This window comes from Herpailurus yagouaroundi, unplaced genomic scaffold, assembly GCF_014898765.1.
Source record: "Herpailurus yagouaroundi ecotype Mexico unplaced genomic scaffold, PumYag 206, whole genome shotgun sequence".
In the NCBI taxonomy this organism is placed as follows: Eukaryota; Metazoa; Chordata; class Mammalia; order Carnivora; family Felidae; genus Herpailurus; species Herpailurus yagouaroundi.
Genome location: NW_024412437.1, coordinates 9,207,675 through 9,216,777, shown reverse-complemented (window position 1 = coordinate 9,216,777; position 9,103 = coordinate 9,207,675).

Genomic DNA, 9,103 nt, shown 5'->3' with positions numbered 1-9,103 from the left:
GTACGGGGCAGGCTAAGCTCCGTGGCGAAGCTGCTGGAACCACGGTCAAAGTCACACTGCGGGACGGGTCTGGTGAGGACGCTCCACCTCCAGGGGGTACCAGGGGCCTTGGATTCAGGGTGCCACCGAGGCTCCACACAGCTGCTGTCCTCTGGGAACTGGATGGTGACTGAGGGCCTCCCCCCCCCACTTCCGGGTTCTGCATTCATCCTGCTGGTCTGTGCGGCCAGCTCCAGGTGCAAAGTCCCTGAAGGGTGCAGCCGGTTGCCGAGTCTGGTCGTGAGCAAGGGAGCCTGGCAAAGTCAGTCTCTCGCACGTTTGGATTACACACCGGGGACTTTTCTCCAAACATAGGGAGGGAATTGGGATCCTGGGTGGCGCCTTTATGCTCTGCTGTTACTGGAACCGGGGCACCCCCAAGGCCGCCCTCACGCGGTGTTCGTGTCCGGTTCTGATCTGTCCATCCTGTGCGGGTGGCCGAGTCACCCCCAGGCAGACCTCCAGCTGCATGTCCCCACCGCGTCTCCCCAGCAGGCCTCTGCCGGTGGCATTCCGTCGACCGGGACAATGGTGATGTCCCCAAGGAAGAGATCTGGTGCTCCTGACACAAAGTGCACAACCCTGTTGTATTCTACAGAGGAGTCTACAAAGAAACAGAATCCACAGAACCCAACGACATGCGTATGAGACACACACACACACACACACACACACACACACACATGCCCACCTGCACGCACTCGTGTGTATGTATAAGGAGATTTATTATACGGGATTAGCTCGCGCGATCGTGGAGGCTGACGATTCCCAAGATCTGTAGTCGGCATGCCGGAGACTTGGTATAGTTCCAGCCTGAGTCCGAAAGCCTGAGAACCAGGGCTGCTGACAGAGGGAGTTCCGGCCCCCGAGAGCATGCTGGAGACCGGGAAGAGCCGGTGTTTTGGTCTAAAGGCAGGGATCACTGATGTCCCAGCTCAGGCAGGCGTCAGGAGCCCCCTTGTACGTATTTAGCCTTTTTGTTCTCTTCAGGTTTTCAACGGATTGGGCGAGGCCCACCCACATCAGGAAGACCCCTCTGCTTTACTCGGGTCCTGCCGAGTCAAATGTTAATCTCACCCAGAACAGCTTCCCAGACACCCAGAAAAACCGTTTGGCCAAATGTCCGGGCACCCTCCCGTGGCCCAGTCCAGGCCACACAGAATCAAGGATCATATCCAACCAGTGAAAAGAGCCCCAGCTCTAAGCAGAGAGAAGCAAGGGGGCAGGAAACGCCAGGTTCTGAGCCCACGTTCCTGAGTTTAGTGATCAGTTTCAAGGGCGCGCGACTAGCGGTTCTAAGCCCGCCCTGGACCCAGACGCCTGAGTTCGAACCCTGTCTCTGCCAGGAAGTGAGGTGGGCTCTGGGTGCCTGTGTTTCCTTGTCCGTGAGGGAGGGATAATAACACCACCTTCCACTTGGGGTTGCTTGGAGCCCCGAGTGGTTCATATATTTGAGATGGTCGGAACGCTGTTAGACAAACAGTAGGCGCTCTGTAAATGTCAGTTATCGGTACCTTCCCACGGGAGAGGCGATGTTGGGGTGTAGGGTCGAGGGGGCTTGATGAGGGGGGGAGGGCGGTGGCGAGGACATCACACAGAAATGTCACGGGGGCGGAGACCCGGCAGCCGGGCTCTGCCCGCCACCCCCAGGCCCCGCCCCGCCGGGGTCCTGTTGGACCCTCGAGGCTGCAAAGGTCTAAGGGTGGGGAGAATTCTGCCCCGTGGCTCAGGCCCAGCCCCGGCTGCTTCGGGAAACGGAATTTCCCGCTCAGCTCCCGCCTGTCTTCCCCGAGGTGTCTCCACCGGCCCCGGGGTCTGGCACTGAGGCTCGTGCCAATGCTGGCACTTGGGAGTTGTCAATAGCTCTTTCTTGAGCTGGCGTGGATCTGTTGGCCCCAGCACACTTGCCCGTCTCCCCGAACCGGCCCCTGGCCGTGGACTCTGACCCCTCTGCGGCCTTTCAGTTGCCGTGGAGATCTGCTTCCTTGCCAGTGTTGGCCCAGGATAATCTGCCCCCACTCTCTGCCTCCGCTTCTGAGAATGCTGCTCGGGCGGCTACTCAGAGATAAAACCCCTTAAACGGATTGCTGATCCCCGTAGACTATGAGGCAGAACCGCGTGAGGCACCGGCCCCGAGTCCCGGGCCGCTCTTGCCGAGAGCCTGGGGGAAGTGGAGGCAATCACAGGGCGTCTCCCCTCTTGGTGAATATCACAGGGGACCCTCGCACGTGGACCCAGAAGCAGGAGGAAGACGGACTGACTCCTGGGGCCTCCAGATTTCAAGTCCCTAAACCACTTTCCTTACTTTTGGGACAAGGGGCGCCGCATCCCTAAGAGGAAGCGACTGATGGCACGGGAGCCCCTGGGGCCACCCACGCTGCCCCTCTTTGTTCAGAGAATGCCCACTAACAGACAGACGTCAGTGTCCCCTCAGCGTGCTGGCCAAGCTGTGGGAGAGGGGGCCTTAAGTTTGGGTTTCCCAAAACTCAGGCGCCGAGATGAGGATTCGGGTTCTGGTGGTTTCTTTGGGGGCTGACCCAGGAAGTAGGGGAGGGTTAGGGGGAGTGAACTGGGGAGGAAGGAGAACTAATAAAGGTGCGATCGTGAGTGGGCTAGCCCTGCAGGCACCCGAGGCTCGTCCTGTGCAGGGCGGGGCCCAGGAGTGGGTTGTCTCCCCACCGATCCGTGGCTCGTGGGCTGGCTTCCTCCTGGAAGATGAGGGGTAAACCCCCCCCGGGGCTGGCAGCTTGCTCCACACCCGAGACCCCTTCGTGCTGAGTGAGGGTCCTGCCTGCAGGCCCCCCCCCCCCCCCCCCCCCACATCCACTAGGAGAAGCCCAGAGACCTCTCTTTACTTGCAAACAGGCAGCCGGGGGTCATTCAGGACTGCCCCAGGTGGGCCCAACCAGTCAATCCTGCATCAGGGCCCCCCCACTCCTGGTCTCTCCACCAGCCCCCCTCCTGGGGGTGGCCTTTCACAAGGCCAGGGACATTCTGTTTCCTAGGAGAGGCAGGGAGCCAGCAAGGGCCAGGCATCCAGCTTCCGCAGACCGAGGGGAGGGAGGGAATGGAACAGAGCCCTGAAAATACCCCTCAACTGTTTAAGGATTGGAGATCTGCACTAAATCTCAAGAAAAAGGAGTAATTACGCTGTCAGCAAAGGTGATATAGTTTTTAAGACTCCGTTCCACAGCCGTAATTTTTCCTCATCCTCCCCGTGTCTCCCGGGGGATTTAGGGGCCAATTACCTGTCAGTTTGCTGAGAGGTGCTGTTCCCAGACAGGAAGGCATCACCTGCCGAGGCTTCCGTAAACCCTACTTGACAGCATGGGTGCCTGGGTGCGGGGAGCCGACGGCCGGGAGGGTTGTGTTGTCTTCAGCCGGAGAGGAGTGTCCCGGGAGCTTCGGGGAGGAGTCGAGGAGCCCAGAGCACGGCTCCCCTCTGACCTGCCCGGAGTCAGGGAATGCCTGTCTGGACTCTCCCAGTGAGGCCAACCTGGCCAGAGACCTGGTGGGAGCTGGGGAGGGGGAAGCAGCAGTGGCTCTGGGGGGTAGGGGGCCCTCCTGACAGAACCCAAGCCTTTGAGCCCAGTGAAGGGTTGCTGGGTTCCGTCAGGGACAGAGGGAGTGGGGTCAGCCCAAAGGGAGCACTGGCCCTGTGTGATGGTCAACAGTTACCTAACCTCTCTGTGCCTTAGGGAAAAACAGGCTGAGGATGGGACCCACCTCATTGGGTTATATGAGGTAGCCCTACCCCATCTCATGCTTGGTTCCTGCCAGAGAGGTCATCAGCCTCCCTTGAATACCTGGGTGGACGGGGAACTCGCTAACTGGAAAGGCAGCCCATTTCTGCTTTGGCTTCTTGACCGATCCCAACCGGGTCAGCGTCCTCTGTGGCTTTCACCCACGGGTGCCATTGTAACCCTCAAAGGTCACCTGTGTGTCCCTTGTTAAGCTGTAAGGCCCACCTGTCAACACTGCCAGCCCACGCCCCAACCCGACCCGGGGGTCACACTTGACCTCTCCTTCTTCAGTCCTCGTGCTGGAGAGCAAAGTTTCTGCTTTGCCAGGAATGTCCCCGACCCCTGGCCGGGTGACCTATGCTAGGATGCCGTCCTCGGCTGTCAGTCTTGAACTTAAGAGATGTCTTTGAGGATCAGTGGAGTCAGCCTGTCTTTATCCCTGTTTCTACTTTCTTCTCGTTCTCGAAGCCATGAATTCCTTGGAGCTTCTCTCTAAAAGAGCACTGAGACACTTGGCCAATTAACTTGAGCTTCCTTTGGTCTTTGGGCTTCTCTCCGGGGTGTGTTCCCATTCCCGCCAGCAGAGGACGCTGTGTTCCCTGTCTTCACAGGTGCCCAAGAGAGGCTGGGGATTCAGGATGGTCCCGCCACCAGGACCGTTGCTTCTCCTGCAGGGTCCCCTTGTTGTCCCAAGGAACATGCCACTGAAGGGAGAGTAAGCTCCAGGGATGTGTGGGGACACTGGCAAACCTCCGTCCACATCAGCACGGTGCGAAACCAGCATTTTGTCACTACATCCTTGGTCCTTCCCCCAACCCAGGCGGGGCTCAGCTTCACCATCAAGACACAGTATAGCCTAGTGGTTAAGATCGGGTGGGGGGGGGGCCCTGGAGCCAGACCAGCGGGTTCAAATCCTGACTCCCCTGTTCCTAGGCTGCGTGACCACTGTGCTATGCTTCAGTTTCCCCTCCTGCACAACGGGGATGATACCTGGGTTGTTGTGAAAGTGAAACCAGTTAGTACCTGTAGAGAGCATTTAAGGCGCGCCTCACGAGGGTCAGCCCCTAGGAAGACTGTTACGGTAATTTGTCTCCGGCCCCAGACTTGCAAGCTCCTCAGGGTGCAGAAGCCGTGTGGGTAATAATGACACCACCCTCCTTAGAGCATGGTCTCGTGATTTCTGCTGCTCCACTCTGCCCACCCCACCCCTGCACCCAAGCTGCTTGTCAGAGGATGCCTCCCACTCTCCCTGCGATCTCTCCCTTGCTGACATTCGGGTGGCTTTTGCTGAGGCTCGTGGATGGGCATTTGGAAGCCCAACCTACTCAGCTGACCTGCTTGCCCACCTGGCCTTGACCTGGAGGGTTCACCTCCTTCGGGAAGCCTTCCCAGGTCTGGGAGGAGAGAAACGGGCTTCACCCACAAAATCCCCTAGACTCTGTGCCGCATCCTGATGGGACTTGCTCACGTTTGTCAGGCCATCCAGTTCTGAGTCCTTGTAACGTATTTGCCCGGGGTTTGAGCAACCAGCTGCAAATATCTTCCCTTCTCCCTGCTTCTGTTTCTGCGTAATCGCGTGGGTTTAAAGACGCAAAGTCGTGTCAGTCATTCTTGACTTCAAAATGGGCGGTCTGGGCATTCTATAGAGACAGCGCCCCACCAAGGCGGTGAACCTCAGTCTGCGTCGCCGTCCGTGATGACCAGCAGGTTCCTTGCTGGAACACCCAGTGCAGTGTCAGAGCTGGGACCCCTGGGGAGGTGGCTGTGGAATAACAAACAATGTCAGCGCCAGGAATTGGAAGGGGTTCTTGAACCCGCCCACGCGGCAGGTACCAGTCGGACGCACCAGCATCCAGTGGGCTGATCTTGCCCTCGGCAGGCAGGTCTCAGGGAGCGTCTGGAGTTAGAGCGTCCTGGCCATCACCTGCCCAAGGCCCTTCCTTCATCAGAACCAGCCTCCCCGCCACAGAGCTGTGGTTACACATGCAGCAGTGGTGTAGACTTGGGGGTCAGGCCAACCTGGGTGATAACCCAACCCGGCTGCCTGGGACCTCTATGACCCATGTGACCGGCATCACGACCTCAGATTCTCTGTCGGTCGCGTGGAGACAAACAATATCGGCTCCAGACTTAAATGTGATAAGTCAGGCCAAACACTCAGAAATGCTCAGGAAATGTGTCGTTTCTATTTTTACTGGAAAGCAGAAGGAGAGGAGAGTCCACCGCCATTTTCCAGCTTCTCGCATCTTTGGGTGTTTGGTCTTAGCCCTGCCGGGACACCCAGGGTTCTGGACGGGGAGGGAAGCAGGGCCCCCGGTACCTGAGAGCCAGCAGCGCTGCTGACAACAACGGAAGCTGGGTGTGTTAACGCCGTGCACGATCCAGGCAGTTGGGAAAATAATTAAGTGCTAACTTGTCATTTTTTTTAATGAAGTTCTGGAGTTAGAGATTTATAATTGCTAATGAACCAGGCTAATAATTAGTTGCTTTATAAGAAGGGTGATGATCACTCAGACGGAGGCAGAGAGAGCCAGGCTCTGGCCTAATTTTTCTCCTGTAATTATGTGACGTGCCCAGCCGCCTGGAAGTCCTCTCCCCTTCCGTCCTTCTTCTCCTGCACAGTGCCAGGCTTCCCGGGCACTGTCTCCACTTCCCACCGCCCTCCAGCTCCTGGACCCTGAGGGCCCAGCAGTTCTACCAGGCGGCCGTCCCCCACTGCCTGCCTCCCGCACCGTCCTTGACACCCCTGTGCACCCACCCATCCTCAGGAGCACGGTGCGCTGGAGGGCTGGTTCCCGCAGGGTGGAGGGCCGGGCCCGGCTGGCGGCCAAGCGAAGAAGGTGGCGATTGAGAAGACACTCGGGATTGGGCTCCTCCCACCGTCCGCCTTGGAGAGAGGGTGGAAGTTCCTGTCGTCCCCCAAGGTGGCTCAGAACCAGAGGGAGGCCGGCAATAGGCCTGTGCCTGTAGCAGGCTGCGAGGGGGCCTGACGATGCCATGAGTCCGACCACTCCAGGTGATGGAGCGGAGCAGTTAGCGGGGAAAGAGAGCCAGCTCAGACAAGTCTCAGGCTGCAGGCATCTCCCCGGCTTCTCAGCGGCAGAGCGGAAAGGGCTCTGGGTGGGATGTCATGAAGTAGGGTTGAGGGCCTCTGTCCCCCATTCCCCGGCTGAGTGAGCTGGGCAAGCAAGCCTCTTGATATCTTAGGACCCAGGCGTGCCTGGCTGTAAAGTGACAGAGCTGGCCTGGGAAGGCGGAGGTCTCCTCCAGCGCTGAGCCTCTAGGGCTTGAGGGCTCTGGGACCTTGAAGGCATGGCCGTAAGAGGAATGCAAGGGGACACGAGCATATGCCCCAGCAGCCCTTGGGACGGGGTGGGGCTCACAGGAAGAGAGGGTCAAGGTGAGAGCTGACAGACACAGATCCAGAGGGAGGGCCTCTCTCACTGTGTGCTTGTGGCCCTGGATTTATGAGAACAGACATTTATGCTGCTGGGGGATAGACCGGATCTCCGAGCAGCTGGTGTCTTTATCCTTAGGTCCTCGGCAATGATTTTGCATCAGGCAACCATAACCTGGAGAGTTCATTCATTCTTCCTCGATGGGAATGGTTATCACTCCACCCGCGCCCACACCCCCTGGGGCCTCCCGAGGCTAAGGGTGCTCTCTCGGATGAGACCAGGAACTCACACAGCAGACGCCGTGCACGGAACACGAGAGATCCAGTCACCCGATGTGGACTTGCATCCTGGGGCCCTTGACAGAATTCAACGGAGCGGGGGGGGTCTGTGAATTTGAGTGGGAGTAATGCACCCTTATTTTCACTAACCTTAAATAACATTTATCGCTTCCTTTTTTATGAATATAGATGAAAAACCACAGAATACCCACAGCCCTGGAGATGTCTGCACCAACAGAAAACACAGATATTTTCATATCGCATTACGGCTTGGCAGATATCTCAAAATATTGTTTATGTTCATCACTACTTTGAAATTATGGTGGTTATTAGCCCTGTAGCTAGATCTTGTTTTTTAATGTGTTAATAAAAGACCACATGAATTACCAAGTATTCGGTTTTGAAACTACAAATTGCTACAGATTTTTTTTTAATACTCTGATAGCCGTGTTTCAGTATAATTGCTTTCCTTTATGAATCTATCTAGTCGGTCCTCCCTCCTCCTTCTCTCCATCCCACACTCAAGACCCACCCTTTCCGCCATCCGTTCCCAACACGGGGCAGGCTGGAGATTGGTCGTCGATAGAGACGGACGCTTCTTGGTGGAGGCTTGACGCAAACGAGGCCAGAACTTCGGGAAGGAGCAAAGGTGCTAGTGTGACCCGGGGACTAGGAAGGAGAAGACACCAGGGAGAAGGCTGGGGCCCTGACACCACTGTCCCAGCTGGCTCCCTGCTGGCTGAGGTCTGAGTCGGGCACTGGGCGGACAGAATGCCAAATGAGAGCCCACCCTCCTGGTTCCCACCACATTCTGGATTCTGTACACGTTGGATTCCATCGCTGGAACCAGAAGAAGGGAACAGATGGAGTTCTGGGTATGCTAGGCTGTGGGGTTCGGGGTAGGCAATGCTGTGCCCCCACCCCAATCCACAACCCTTATTGGATTCCTGCAGTATGGCGGCCGGGACTGCAGAGAGTTCCAGGGGCAGGTCCAACTGGACAGTGAGATTTCTGGGTGCTGACTCTCCTGCCCGCTCCCTTCCAAGATAAAGAGCATGTTCCAAGAACACACTTGTGTTCGTTCATTTGGCAAATATACTGCGAATCTACTCAGTGCATGACTCTTCACAGCCTTTGCCATCATGAGCTCAGCATAGAGCTGGGGAGACACCGATTAGGCACATAGCATGTCCATAATTAATGACAGTTAATTAATAAATAATAACGACAAATAATCGATGCTCAGGGCAGTGAGTGACTCAAATAGAGAAAGTCATGTCTTAGGGCAAGCCCAGCTCTCAGTGGGCGCCCAGAGACTGCCACTGTTACATGTTACTTGCTTCTGGTTTTTCTGTTTTGCAGCAAACGTCAAATTCAAGATTAGCTTCCCTGGACCTACAGTGTGGTTACCACACAGCCCGGATTTTTTTCCAGCACGGCTCTGATTTCGAGAATTCCTCTCCTTTGTGCCCAAATGCCACTGAAATGCCAATATCCCAGCAACGGTCACGTGTCCCAGATTACCATCTTTGACATACGGTTCACACACGGATGCCCTCAGGCTGTGGGTCCTGGTCTGGGGGTTGGAAAATGTACCGTTGGGGGTGTTCGATTGCTTCCTGCCCCTTCCCGGCTCAGCCCTCCC